Source organism: Archocentrus centrarchus, chromosome 4 (assembly GCF_007364275.1).
Source record: "Archocentrus centrarchus isolate MPI-CPG fArcCen1 chromosome 4, fArcCen1, whole genome shotgun sequence".
NCBI classification, from domain to species: Eukaryota; Metazoa; Chordata; class Actinopteri; order Cichliformes; family Cichlidae; genus Archocentrus; species Archocentrus centrarchus.
Genome location: NC_044349.1, coordinates 17,232,982 through 17,248,891, shown reverse-complemented (window position 1 = coordinate 17,248,891; position 15,910 = coordinate 17,232,982).

Below are 15,910 nucleotides of genomic sequence, written 5' to 3'. Positions count from 1 at the left end.
AGTACCCAGAGTAATGTAAGCAACGGAATCAGAGTTGCTCTGTTGGACAAACTATATGAGGAAACTATTTCTAAAATCCCCTGTGCATCATTTTTCCTTATTATGACCTTTTAAAAAAGTATTAATATTGGCACATATCATACAATATATCATACCCCTTTCTCTGTGATAGGTAAATGTCAGCCAATAATGACCCATATATCCATCAAGCTCTTCTGGTGTACACACGTTATTCCTCTTGCATACCCCCAGCCAAGCATGGGGTCTCCACTTGGTCCCACACCTTGTTCAGGCAGCCGTGAAATGGGGCCCTGTCTGGAAACTTTTGGCAGGCCTGGTGGAAATAGCAAAAGCGTGGTGCTTGTTAGCCCTGATGACGCTAGCTAGCTCTGCTGTCTCTGGGGAGTGTGCTTGGCTGCTGCTGCTACTGCCAGGAGGCTGGGAAAGTAACAGTGAAATATAACCAGGTTTGAGGCCAAGGACTGAAACAAACAGGGTATGCTTAACCTATTACATCACCATGACCTCATCATTTAATAACAAGCTGATAAGTTGATCTGATTCCAGATTTTTTTTTCCTACAGTATCAGCAGCTATGACAACATCAACCAATCTCAAGGTCACCCAACCCACTGACCTGTATTGACCGGTGAGGCATAAATCACTTGACCTCAAGTGCGTCCCTCCACTCCTACCCGCTTTCGCTTCCCCTGTTGGGAGGCAGAGTCAGATCAAGGGCTGGGTGGGGGTGATGGGTGGGATGGTGACAGGGGAGCATAAGGAAAGGGGAAAATTCCTGAGTGCTTAAATCCCTTCACATCCACCCTGAATTCAGAGAATCCAACTCATATTCTGCCCACACAAATTCACCCTTTGTGACACTCCTGGAATGTTAAAGCTTTTTTTTTTTTCTTTTTTTTCACCAATTTAGGTAATTACCACAGCGGTCACGGTGCTCAGAACGGAGACCGTGACCCTGGGCGGTGCAAAGTGACAGGCTGTGTAGCTGAGGCAGCACTCTGCTTTGTGCTGCCGAAACCAGACCTGCCGACAAATTCATCACTGACTTCTCTGCGACAGCCCATATCTTGTGGGTATAATGCCTGCCGACTGGTGTATTATGTCGCATCGGGAATACCTTACATTCCCATGGAATGGTGGGTGGGTATACTGTGTTAAATGTGAAATATTTTGGCCAGCTTTTTATTCATTGTCTGTTGCTTGGTGTATATTTCTATGACAGGAAGTTTGGAACAGTTTATCCTTGATTTGGTCTTTTGGGTTGTTGGGTGGTACTGATGTTTGTCACGCAGTATCTGATACAGTGAAACATGCTGTGTGTAATTCACAAAGCTCTGAGGATAGTCCCAAGGACTTCAAATGCGGCAAATCAGATATTTGGAAAAATATAGCCAGATATATTATTGTTTTCTTTGTGAAGAGCCAAAAATATGAGATAATTCCAATATAAAGGCTGTCACAATATTATGGAGTATGATTATTTCCTAATGTAGGAAAGCATTGTAATTGTGTTACTGACTCAGGACTGTAAAATGTTTCCACGCTTTTCTGTTAAAACCTCTGAAAATGACTTAATATACTCACATGAAGGAAATATTTCCTTGAGTCCCTCAGAAACAGTTTGTCTATTCAGTCAATGTGTGCAGCCCTTGTGTTATTCATACAAAGTAATACACTGTACAGTGTGTGGTTGAACAATTGTGTTTGCTTTTTCCTCCAGCTATAAACCACCATAGTAGTCAGATATATCTCTCACATCTTTGCTGGCTCATCAAGTTCTAAATAGGCAAGTATGTTATTTGTTTGTACTTTTGCAGACAGCTGATGTCTTGTTTTTTCTACCCACTGAAACCAGTTTTAATAAAAGCTGTGCAAAATGAAGCAGACTCAACAAACTGGTGAATTTAGCTTGGACACCACAACAGAAAGAGAAAATCGATTAAAATTGTGTATTTTATGGGGCTGGAAACAGATTAACACGGTACTCACTCTCTCTGTATGCGTATTTGACCACAGCCATTTTGATCAGACTCAGTCTAGACAGAGGCACAGACAAAACGCAGGTTAGATCTAAACCCAGATAAAGGCTGCCGTACACAGGAGGGGCGTGCGCTATGTCAGTGATATCACCCTTACATCCAGTGGCACTGACGTAAACCTTATATTAGTCTTGACAACAGCCACCTGTAATAATCTTCAAAGCCAGTGGTGGTGGTATGTCTGGAGTCCAACAGAGAGCCTTGCCCCCGACCCCGTGGCGGGTTCTTCAGCCCACCATCTGCGTGAGGTTCAGGTTGCAGTCTGTCCAGTAAAGATCCCATTTCACTGCAGGTGTTCCATCAAAGTGCTGGCTGGTGCACTTCTGGACTCAGACCCTGGCTCCCTTAAATGCCTGACTGGCTGCAAAGAGCCAGCCAGTGATTAAACTGCACGCGTGTGCCAGGGCATGATGGCGGGGCCTTCTCTGCAGCACATCTGAGTCTTGTGGCCAGAGGTGTCATCTAGGGGATTCACCGAGTCCCCCTGAGGGGCCTCCTCCTTCCTCTCCTCCCCCTCTTCTTCCTTTTTTGTTCCCCACTGCTTGTAATTGAAAATGTATTTATTGCAGGGCCAGAGGCTGGACTGGGGAGAGGGAGGCACTGCAGCTTATGAAGATGTGGCTGAGGTGAGGGCCGCAGGGTTTGGCTCCTCTTCAGCACCACCAACTCACTCACACAGTCAATTTTTTTTTCCTTTCTCTTTTTTGGCCGCTCTCTTTGTTTACTGCTCTCTCACGTACTTCTTCCCTCTCTGTTTGCTCGTCTTTTCTTTCAGTATTATGCCTTTCATTTTTGCCCTCCTGCCTCTTTTATCCTTTGTCTCTTTTTATCGTCCATGATTGGGCATGTATAAGGTCCATTTCAAATGCAAATTGTGCCGCTTGAATTGATACAAGTTTTGTGCTGCCAGCAGCAATTTGTTGAAAGGAGAGGGTTTTTTTTTTTTTTCTTTTTGTTTTAAACCCCATTTTGTCTTGCTGAGTGTCTATGAAATTTGTTCTTATAGAAATACATTATCTCCAATAAAAATCAGATTTATGTGATTAAGAAGAAACTGAAATCTATTTGATATTATGTGCTTCTTTATAATTGCTATGAAGAAATCAAGGTATAATTTCTGTTTGTCTGTACCTCTGATTTTACCTGATTAACCTTATTTTTGCATAAACATTAAATAAACCAGAGCAGTGATTATGTATGGTACCTAATTTTAATCTTAATTCCAAGAAACCTGCTTATTAAAGCTCAACAACCCAACACAGAAGCCCAGAGATATGGTTGTTTTTTTTATTTAAAAGTGTAGGAATTAATGCCTCATATTATTTACAGTGATCAGAAAATAGTGGAAATAAACTTTGTCATCTTTACTCAACTTTCATCACAATTTTCTGAAAAAATAAAAAAACTGCAAAGACAAATCTCTTAATTCCCCTCCTTATAACTTAGTCCATGCCTTTGTGTCAAATATGTTATGATACACAATACAAAATATTTTATTTATCCCATATTTAAAAAATTCTTTTGCTACAGCAGTAATTATTACTGTTGCAGCAGTAATATGGTTTGGGATCAAATACCTTTTTGTAAAACACCTTATGGACTGATGCATGACTGAAATAAATAAATATCCATGTTGTTTATATGAAAGACCTTGTCCCTGATGGCTTGTGTTTAGCAATACTGTGATCTTTGGTAGCCTGATCACTCCAGTCTCCTGCTCCACATTACACAGGAGAAAAGCTGCAAGACAGAAATGACCTTTCCCTAAACAGACCACTTGAGGGGCCCTCATAAAGCGTGATTATGTTTTACGAGTTCCTCTCTCATTCCCAGGTCTGGTTCAGTGGGGAGAGAGCAGTGCAGCCACTGGGCCTCCCTGCTTTAACAGAGCTGTGGACGGGGGAAAAGGAGGGGAGCGAGAAGTAAATGAGGTGCTGGGAACTTTCTCTCCCAAATCCTTTTGCTATTTAGGCAGGCTCGAGGTAGAAAAACATAATCTGAAGCATATGTCATACAGGCTTCGGCTTAGTGTGTGTCTTATAGATTATACCAACAGCAGTGTTTCCTTCCTGAATTTGATATTTGCCAAGCTGGAAAACAGCATTTTACATTTGCAGCTTCTTGATAGAGTTTCCACCTACTCCCGTTCAAAAGCACAGTAAACTCTGACTCATAGACAGAGGTGGGAAGTGACTAAGTACAAATACTTTGTTACTGTACTTAAGTAGAATTTTCAGGTAAATACTTGAGTATTTATTTTTCTGACAACTTTTTACTTTTACTCCCTACATTTTTACACAAATATCTGTACTTTCTACTACTTACATTTTCAAAACAAGCTGTTTCTTTAGGTTTAAAACATCTGAGGGAAGATTTTATTTCACTGCGCTCTTAAACATCAAACCGATCTGAACCTAAATGAAGGAACAATAATGCATAAGGGACAATCCTACTGTCGTATCCTCCATCACCGCATTATTGCATGCAAAGAGGCAAAAACACAATTTATCATTTATAGCACTATAACCAGGGGTTACCGTAGGCAGGACCAATTGCTGATGTCTGTAAGTTGTGGTCATGGCACTTAAGCATGTTAAATAAAGGGAGTAATGTGTGGCAGGTAATTTTAAATGTAACATTTCTAAATGCTCAACAAATATCAGTAAACACAAAAAGTGTCTGCAGTTTGTCACACAGTGTGTCTGCTAGCTAAAGGTCCAGCTGCTGTATTTCCAGGGAGAGAAAAGAATTAGAGAGAAGTTCACTCAGAGATGGCGAAAGATGTAAGAAAGAGGACAGAAGAGAAAACAGAGAAGTTAGATTTAAAGGTAAGGACTGCAAAACAAACTGAGGTATACTAACTTTGTGTAATTCAAAGATTGTATCAAAATACTGCGCAGTTTAGCGCAGGATAAACAGGTCAGCTTGCTGTATTGTATTTACAGTAAAACTCTGTTGGACTGGTGCACAGACGCTGTGTTCATTGTCAGAGTTACAGGTTACATGAAGTGTAGCAGAGATGAGTTTGAATCAAAGCTGTTGATGCTTAGATTCATTCACTGAATTCAACATTCATACAACCTGTATTCTGTCAGTGTAGGGGATGGAAATCAGCTATGTTAGCTCGTGAAATACTGGGTTACATCATTTGAATTCAGTTCATCCACACAGAGCAGTAAACCTCAGAGCAGCAGCAGCAGGTCAGCTGATCACACCAAGATCATTTACTGGAGCTCACAATAGAAAGTTGTGATTCTTCTCCCCATGCAGAGCCACTACAACTGATCGTAGGGTTCCTCCACCTTCTGAATCCCACTGTAACCCCTGAGTATCCTCATGTTTGTGTTTAGGTGTGGAGGCACAGTCACCCTCTACAATGTATGCAACAGAAAATAGAGCTGTTTTTAAATTCCCTTTCACAGCTTGTGTCCTACATAACAGATTCAAGCTGAGTACATTCATTAGGATTAAAATTTAGATTGGAGTAACGTTTGTATTCTCATGTAATATTATTTTATATTATTTTATTAATATAGAAGGTTCACAAAGCTTTACACAAAAAAACCTGGTAGAAATGTCCTCCAGAGACCTACTTTTACTTTATTACTTTGAGTACATTTCAGAGCCTGTACTTTTTCACTTTTACTTCAGTAAAGAAGTTGAACCAGTACTTCAACTTTTACCAGAGTATTTTTTAACACAAGTACTTGTAGTTCTACTTAAGTAAAGAATACTTTTGCCACCTCTGCTCCTAGATGTCCTCTGTTTTATATTTGGCTTTTGATGTTGAGTATATAGTGAAACTAGTAGTGCACAGGCAAATTGGTGTGGCGGCAGCAGTAATGCATTCTGATGTGGTGCAGGGGAAGCTGAGCTGAAAAGTAAAATGCTTGATTTACCAGTCGGTCTATGTTCTAACTCTATCCTGTAGTCATGAGAGCTTGGTAGTGACTGAAAGAATAAGGTGGCAAATACATATGACAAAATGAGTTTCCTCAATAGGGTGGCTGAGCGGAGCGTGGACATCCGGAGGGAGCTCGGAGTAGAGCCACTGCTCCTTTGTGTTGAAATGAGCCATTTGAGGCAGTTAAGACTTCTACTTATGATGTCTTTCTGTGGAGGCTTTCTGGGCACACCCAACTGGGAGGAGATCCCATGGGAAACCAAGTATTTGCTGGAGAGATTATATATCTCATCCTGGAGCTCCATGGGATCTCCCAGGAGGAACCGGAAAATGTTGCTGGAGAGGACATTTGTAACATGCTACTTAGCCTGCTGTCACTGTGACGCCATTTCAGTTAAGCTAAGGATGGATGGATGGATGGATGGATGGATGGATGGATGGATGGATGGATGATGATGATGATGATGATGATGATGATGATGATGATACTTTATTGAACCCACAATGTGGAAATTACAGTTAACAGAACACCCATCCAAGAAGACAAACAAACAATGGATGGATGGATGGATGGATGGATGGATGGATGGATGGATCTATTGTTAGTTCTGGAGTTTTACAGTCAAAAGAAATAAAGCAACTCCAGTAATATGTGCACTCTAAATTCAGTGTGTTTGCACTTTACAGATTACAGATATAGATTTAGAAATGTACCTTCTTCTAGCAGAATTTGAAAAGGTATCTACCGTATTTTTCGGACTATAAGCCGCTACTTTTTTCCCACGTTTTGAACCATGCGGCTTATAGCCCGGTGCGGCGTTTCTGTGGATTTTTCTTTAACCACCAGGGGGCTCTTTAGCAGGATATGAATCATGGGACGTCAAAGTTGGAAATCAAAGAAGAAAGCGCCAACAAGTGCTAGCAGCAGGCACAAAAGAGATTTTTTTCAAACTCCCTCATCATGGAAACCACAAAAAGAACTTCCTATGATGCCGCTTTTAAGTTGAGGGCTATCGACCTGGCACTACAGGAGGGAAATAGAGCCGCTGCACGTAAGCTCGGCGTGAACGAATCAATGGTGAATTGACTTGTTATAACTCAAATTTGGGGTTGTCTGTCCCCCTCTGCTGAGTGCCGAGTAATTGTGGAAAACCGAGAGCGGCGGAGATACCAGCGGCTTATAGCCCGGTGCGGCTTATATATGTACGTTTCCAGTTTTTTCCAAAAAATTTGTAGGTGCGGCTTATAGTATGGTGCGCTCTATAGTCCGGAAAATACGGTACTAGTTTTTTTTTTTAACTTAGAAGATACCTTGGCATCAGAAGGGGCTACTGGGCCCCATTTTCTCTCCATATCTATCCATGCTTTGGCCTAATCAGCAAAGCAGTGACCATTTTCAGCAGGCTTAAAGTGGCACCAAATTTTTTTTTTCTTTTTTGGGGGGTGGCTCTTTCTCCTGCTCTTTAACAAAATCATAGTAAGTTCTCCTTTTGTGGAGAGGCACTTGGAGGGCGAAAGCTGCATGATGGCATGAGTGTATCTTGAAATCACCCACACAGCGATTCAAGTCACAGCAGTAGCCCTTGGCTGTGAACAGTTATCACTTGTGTCTGCTTCCATTGCCTCTAAGATACATAGGCTTAAGAAAGAGTACTCCTGAAATCAGCAGTCTGGCCCTTGATATGCTGATGAAATTATAGGACAGAACCTTGAAAGCACAATAGCTACCTAAAAACAAAAAAAAAAATCCCCCCTGCAGACAGTCGATTGTTAGCTCGGCGCAGCATGACCATGGCGTTTCTAAAATAAGATAGAGAGCCTGCACTACGATGAAATGATGGCCACTGGTATTGTCTGCATAGCAATTCTTTGACTTCCCTATGACGAATCCCAGTAACACAGACACTTGGCAGACCAAAGTGGGACGCTTTGCGCTATAGAGGGCTCCTGGACATGAGAAGCCAAAGGGAACCTTTAAAAACGAAGCAAGATGTAATGCAGCTTTTTTATGCTCATTCTGGGCCTGTGATAGCTGCAGCGGCATGGATTTGTATCCCAGCTACACTGAAAGGACCGCTGAACTGGATGGAGCTTTAAAGTGAAGCAAGAAAGCTCTGGAAAATCGCCCCTCAAAGGCACATTTCAACTGGAAAGCATTTCTTTTAAGCTGTCACTCCTTGGTAGTTGACAATCCTATTATGGCACCAACTTATTGTAATTAAGAAGGAGAGGAGATATATGGGCATGAACACATTCATCGCACCATCTAAGATACAAAGAACCTTGTTGTTGTTCTGTGTTTGGGGGCAAACGAAGTGCTAAGCGGCCAGATCACCTTATTTGCATTGACATTTGAGTGATATAAACAGTGTCCAGAAGCCAGCTTTTTTCTCTCTCGCTCTCTCTCTGTCCCTCCATCCCTTCACTTATGGGCACCACTTTAAAGAGGCGTAATGGAAAATAGGTTTTATGGCTTTTCTTCTCTCCCATTTTCAGAGGTCAGAGAAATGGGGGCTTCAAAAGAAAAATCCTGAGGAGGTAACCATCCCTCACCTCATCAACCCCTCTGCGGAAGTCTAAATACATTTCGCAATGAAATCATGGCCAAAGCCCGATATAAAGCAGCTAGGAAAGGATTGTGAGTGGCAAGTCCTTGTGCTGCTATTTATTTGTGTGATAATAAGAGGATTGTGTTTCTTTCTTCTCCACTCTCTCCACAAAGAGCAGCTTTTGAAGCAGGGACAGATGATAGCTGGATCCATGAGGGAGTGCCATTGGCTACCCTTGCGGTAACTGAGAGATGCCCTAAAATTTATGACTGATGACAGAAATACAAAGCCCCATGTGCCTTGTGGGTAAAAAAAAAAAAAAGTGCACATGTGGTTATTCTGCAGATGTTCTCCTGGAGCACAATAAAGCCTGATCTTTGAACTCTCTACTTCCTGGTTTCCTCAAAACAATGATTGTAACCATTGTTTGAATATTTTTCTATTAAAATGAAATAAACAAACTTCTAAACCATGTGCTAAAATTTTGGCCTTTTATTTAATATTTAAAAATATGGGCTTACTAGGATCACAAGTCATGGTCTTGCAGGCTGCTCGTTATTTCTAACCTGCGAATCTTAGTACACCTTTACTTCTCTGATCTCTATCATCAGCCACTCCTCTGTGTGGACTTGTCTTATGTTACAAATGAAGGCGCTGAGAGGGTCAGAATATCAAGGGCCAGACCGCTGACATACAAATACATATACTCCTTCAGGGCTTCTCCACAATTCCATCCGCTGTGCTTCAGGGTCTTCACTCATCATCTGAGAGCCTCTCTACAGTCTGCAGCTGTGTCACAAACCCCCTAACATCATAATTGGTCAGTGGCGAATTGTCTGTGCTATCTTTATTCATTCATATAAATATAAATCATTTTTCTGTGATTTTTTTTCTTTTTTTGGCAATAACACACGAGGGCTTGTTGGATCTCGTTGTTTTTCACCTCTTTCATCGTCCTACTGACAATATCATTGTGTGATGAATGTTGAAATTCTAGATTATATTTTTATTTGGCTGACAGCACATTTTATTTAACTTTCATCACAGAGAAAAGCTATCCAGTATAACTTATTAAATGCTAATTATTTTGGTCAGTTATGTTTTAGCAAGAAACATCTATGGACTATGTTCAGTTGCAGTGCTGCTACTGCATCACAAAAGACCAATAATTAAGGTAATGACAAAATGTCTAGTATGCTTAGTTTAACTAGGAAAAATGAACATACCTACTGCACTTGATGTATTTTTGTGCTCAGGTATTTTGCTAAGCAGAGTGAAGGATTCTGGATGAGTAACCTACAAAGGCATGCTCGTGTGCAGTTCTCCAAAAAAAACCAATATCTCATAGCTCAAGGTGCATGATGCTATGCGTAGATCAAATGCTTATTGGTTAAAAAGTGGAGAGAAAAGGGAGCCACAGTGGTGTTTACCACAAAGGGTGAAACACCAAAAAACAAAACAAAGAAAACTAAAAACCCACACACTTTTGATTTTAACACCCAGTTTTACTTCAACTCTTTTTATGTTACTACTTCACTCTTCTCATTGGTTAGCCAAAGGACCAACAGCACAAGTAAGAGTAGCCCACAGACCAGTTGTTCCACATATGTTTGACGTAGCCCCCTGGTGATGGTAAACAGCTACAACTTCTGCATGGCTGTGCGCAGGCTCTGCACAATCATCCCATTCCCTTTACATTAACATGTACACCCTTGTAATGGTAAATATGACAGAAAAAAAGGAATAGGTAACTTCTTTTTTTTTTTAAATCATAGGTAAAGTTTAAGGCTGGAGTCTCTCCCAGTCATTGGGCAAAAGCCTGCACAGACCGTCAGTCTAATGCAGAGAGACAGACAACACACACAATCACACATTCTCACATCTACACCTACAGCCAATTCTTTTGGTTGTTGAGCCAATGATAGCTCTTTAGCCAATAAGCCTCAAGTGTCCTAAGGCTGCTGCTGTCAGGAGGCCCAGAATTTGTAGCACTCCCTCTACACATGTGCATGAACACACACTTAAAAAATACAAACACACAGGTAGTATTTCTCACCGGGAGACTACGTAGCTGGCCCAGCTCCCCCTCTGTCCCGGAGAGTTTGGTGTCGGTGATTTACACTGTGTGTGAAAGAGGGGCGGCTGGCTGTGCCTTATTGCAGAGCACCGTGAGGGAAGTAGAAGTGGCCCATAATGAATTGGTGTTAATGAGCTGTTAACTCAGCTCCAACCCAAAGCACAGCAATAACCCCTGCTTCCTGGCTTCCAACACTACACAAATATATACAGTCTCACACCTTCACACAAAGTAGAATTCATAGATTTGCTGAGAAAGAAAGTAGTCCAAGTCCACGTACACGTCACATCATCTACTGTCTCACGCGCAGCCCCCTCATGTACACGTTTGCCGTCACACAGAAACTCGTATGCACAAATGCTCACGTTCACACAATTCCAACACGTACTCAGTCAATCAACATCTCACTCCTTAGCTAAACGGGCCCCTGGCTCAGAGGCAGTAAATCTTCCTCACGCTGACACGTTCATGCGGATGGCGTACACCCAGCTGGGTTGCTGAGCAGATCAGAGTCAAATAACATTTGCAAATAATTCTCGCTGTTTGTTTTTCCCTAATGGAGTGCCAGGTGCATGGCTTTACCGCATTTCACATAAGGTCAAATGTCAGACACCAGCGGAAAAGTATTTAAACTTATTTTTTTGAAGTTATATCCTGTGTTCTCTCTGCTTCTTTTTTGTCCGGTGTTGTAAATTCAACAAATCCAGCATGTATCCCTTTGCAAATACTGCAGAAGGTCACGCTATAATGATAATCTGCAGTTTGTGACACTTTAACATTCATGTTAGAATGTTCTAGGTTATCATATACTGAATGCTTGCACAATATTTTGGTTTACTTAAGAATCACCACTTCAGCTTTTTTGTGTTTTTACCATCATGCATAAATTCACTCTTTCTGTGACCAGCACAGACACCCATTCATACCAGTACCTCATGGCAACATGGCATGCCATCTCATGAAAGATTAGGTACTTCTTTCTGTGGCATTGTTAAAACATTTTGCCTCCCATATTTTCCAGTAACAGGATAGCAGTGCATCTACTCTGTGTTCGTAAGACTTTATAAATGATGTAACCAGTCCTGAAAAGAACAGTGTGCGGCATGTTTGTGTCTGCACAAACATAATTGAGATGGATTCTTTTAAATTTTACATGGTAATTAAATGATTTTGACTCTGGGAACTGGTGGCTGTTGAGACAGGATCCCAGCCTGCCCTATGCCAGGAGGACAAAGGCACTCTCTCTGCACCAGCACAACACTGACTGTGTGCAAATCATCCCAGTGCTGATGCTGAGCCAGATAAGCCTGCTCTACACTTCCTTACGCTGTGTCTACACACACACACACACTCATCGTTCTGCCACCCGCTGCCTGCTTCTGCTCTAAGAAGTATGGGGGGAAAAAAGTAGATCTGTCTTTGCAGCTTTACTCACCTGAGGGTGTTTGTATGTTTGCAGCTTAATATGAGTGTGAGAGCATTCTGTAGTTCTGAATGTGCATGTGTACATTAAATCCACAACCCCTGCTTTAAGCCTGTTGGAGGCCTATTAATGGAGGATGCTGTTAAGTGATTTTGGAGGCTTCGCTGGAGATTAAGGGGAAGGAAGAAAGATGGCTGCCCGCAAGGTGCTTTAATAGTCCCTGAGAGCGTTAGTGCTTTATAGCTAGCAGCTGGTCCAGGTGTTATCCTTTGCCTGAGCGCACATGCATACATGTGCACACACCTCCTGCCTCATTAAGGTCGGTCCTAACAGGAGGCCTCTGCGGTTTAGGACTGAGTCTGATGCGGTGTGTATTTTCAGCCCGTGTGAACACACTTTAAAATGCTAGCTGCTTGCCTGGAAGGGGAGGAAGAGAGGAAAGGAGGCACAGATTGGGTTGGTTGTCATGTTCAGGCATTTAAATTGCCATTTGTTGTGGCATATAAAATACCCCCAGAAACAACTGCTATGTTTATAGTTTCTCTTCCCAGCGCTAGACCGAGTTTCACAGAGTTTTATAGTGCAGTGTTTACAGTCATCACAAGCACCAAATTTGTGTTCTTTGTGAAAGTGACCTTTAAGTTTGTTGGCTGTTTTTGCTCCTTTGTTCCAAAGTAGGGTGTAAGCATTAGCATTTTTTCAAACAGTACTGGGGACTATTTTGGGGTAAGTACCTACTGAGGTCACCGGGACACTGGGACACCGGGACACCGGGATTTTTTCAGGGTTACGCTATGTATGTAATTTTTTTTTTTTTACCAGTGTTGACACTTTTTGCAATGTGTGCAATAATATACACTTACATTTGGACCAATCAGAGTATACCTACATCACTGAGTTAACCTCAGTTCCTTTTATCCTACGAAAGTGCTTATTCCATAATCCTGTAAACTGGGTTTGAAGAACTACCCTTGTCTTCAGTTACTGCAGTGTGGACAAAGAAAAAAGGGGTACTGCACCCACAGTTACCAGAACTATGAAAAAGTTCCTGTGGTATGAATTTGTCTATTATTTTACACGAGAAAACACTGTTTTACCTGGAAGATCACTCCTCAAATTCCCTGGATAATAAAAGTTGTGGTCAATTGTTGCTGTGCCATATAAAAAGATAAAGAAAGAAAAAAGAAAGAAAGAGGCTTTTTCTCTTTAAGTAATCTCCTATGAAATGAGAAAATTCCTAGTGAGTAATTGAGTAAGTGTATTGCGGCCAAACCTTTTTCCAATTGATCCCAAGATGGTAGGAATACTGGGGGAAGACCTCCACATGCAATAATTGTAATTTGGCTTTAAGTAGCTTAACCAACAAGGGTGAGGAAAGGGGGTGGTGTGCTGGAAATAAGGAGCACAGAGGGGGAAGAAATACAAGAGATTATTGGTTTGGAGGGCACAGTTGGTCCTACTCTCTTCATCCCCCACTATGGCGTCCTCCTCTGCTCACCAGAGCCAACATTCACCTCAGGTCAGCCATATCTAATGTTACCGGACCTTTACTGGCACAGAATTACAGAACAAAGGTGCACTTCCCATTCATGTCCCACGCTCTCTCCCTAAGTGTACTAATGAACATTACTGACTGGTTCACTGAAAAGCTAAAGACGCTATCCGCTGGCATTCACACTCCCACCCCCTGCAGTCTCAAAATAGGGTGGAAAACCTCAGAGAAACTGTTTTCTTTTTGGAAGCCTTTCACTTTTTGGAGTGTCCATCCTCTTGTTGTCCATGTAGCAGGAAATGGGATGTCTCATTTCCTTATTTTCATCCCATATGCCACTGATCTGGTGGTCAAGATTGAGAAAATGCTGCTTCATTATTAGATAGCAATGCATCTTGTATCCATTTGGAAGCAGTGTTGTGGTCTCTCAGTCACTGCAGCTTGAATTTGGTTGTCCAATCAATTGCTTGTCAGTAGAAAAGGGGCAGTAAGACACATAGCTAGGATTGTAAAAGGAGTAATGTGGCATTTATGGAGTAAAAAATGCATGATGTATACTGTTGCATGCAATAAACCATTTAATCTTAATAGAAATAATGGTAATAATATTTATTAATGGTGGTCCTTTTTTTCTTACAATGCAAAGTTCTTTACACACAAAACAGAACAAGCAGCACATGTAAAAGCAACAAAATTAAAACAATACAGTTTAAAATACATGAAATAATGATGCAATAGTACAGTACCATGTGAAGAGCAATGCGATGTGAAATGAAGACATTTAAAGTTGTGTGTTCCCATCATCTTAACTGATTTTTTTTTTTTATGAATAATTTATTCCCTCAGTAAAAATGCTGAGTGTGAACTATAAGCGCTCTTCCTGTCTCCTCAGACGGTTTCATAACTTGTGCTTTGATCTCAGCATGAGTGTGTCTTTTTGTGTCACTTCTAAAACTTATGACAGGAAGTCTAACCAGGGTTGTACATTTGAGTGAGTTTTCAGGATGTGGGTTTTCTGGGGGATTTAGATCTCAGTTGATGCAGTTAGCCACAGTCTGTCTTTGTTTGTCAGTAGCCCGTTTTCTTTGATGGGTTGCGAATGTGTTATCGCATTCAGACGTGAAACTATACACTTATCCTACTGGAGTTGAACGCCGTTGATGAAATCACAATATTATCATAAGATAACCAAGAACATATGTCGGCGAAGAAACAGAAGTATGAGTCTGGCAAATCTGCATGCAGTGGTGGTGTAATGGGAGCACTTGAGAGATATTTATGTGTTACTGTACATTGTGACTTGACAAACAGTCTGCAGAAGCTTCACCACAGGCATATATCTATATATATATATGGAACTGCCTGTGTGGGCGTGTGAGTGTACAGAGGAGACGCATGGTTTGGCGAAGCCCTTGCAGACGTGCAGGAACATGACACATAGTTGCTCCCGCATATTCTCATAAACCACAAAGAGGCAGCATTAATGATAAGCACCTGGATTCCCACAAGCTCCTAGTTAGGTCCAATTGGCAGTAACTGATAAATTGGGATAAATTGGGCCTCAGTGAATAAATCCTTTTTACATCAGGATGTGAAAGAGAGCCCGAAAAGAAAGATGAAGAGATCCTTTATACTGGCAGTGTGTTCACATGAGAGGAGACCGCACGCTTCAGAGAGAATGAGACAGAAAGAGAGCGCGAGAAGGACAGTGTCTTTCCCAGACAACCCACGAGAATCCAATACACTCCCACGCGTCTGGACTTGTGTGTGGCCTCTGCAAACACACACTCATACACACGCTACATGTGTCCATGTTCATCCCCTCCTTGTAACATCAACCCTTCGCTTCCTCAATCCGGGCCACACTCTCTGCCGACTTTGATGCATTTTTTTGCTTGATGTGTACGACAATAATCTTTTTCACCCCTCCAAAAGAGTGGGCCATGTGAAGAAAGGCCCTTCTCTCGAAGCTTTGCTTCATCTTTTGCCCCGGCTCTCCAGCGAGACAAAATCGTTTCACCGGGACCACAGTGCGGTTCAACTGCAGCTGAAAAGAGACGGGGACCAAATCCCTCTCATGCGCAACAAAACAACACTGTAGCCTTTTCAGTGTGACTGCCCACAAGGAAAGGGCCCTTTCTGTCCGTGGCCGACACAGTGTCTATCTATCCCCTCCTCACAGATGTTGACACTGTTTGTTGCGGGTTAAGATACTCTCTAAAGACTATTGTGTCCCTTGTATCTTCTCTGTTATTGAGTTTTTCCTCTCTTTCCAGGCGAAGGCCGGACGTAGATGGGGGGAAAGCCGTGAAAGACCTCCGGATGGCAGTCAACGCTCCAGGGGGCCTTTCTGCCCAGAGAGACCCCACCAAAGGGCTTTATTGTGGGTAGCAGCAGGCAGCCAC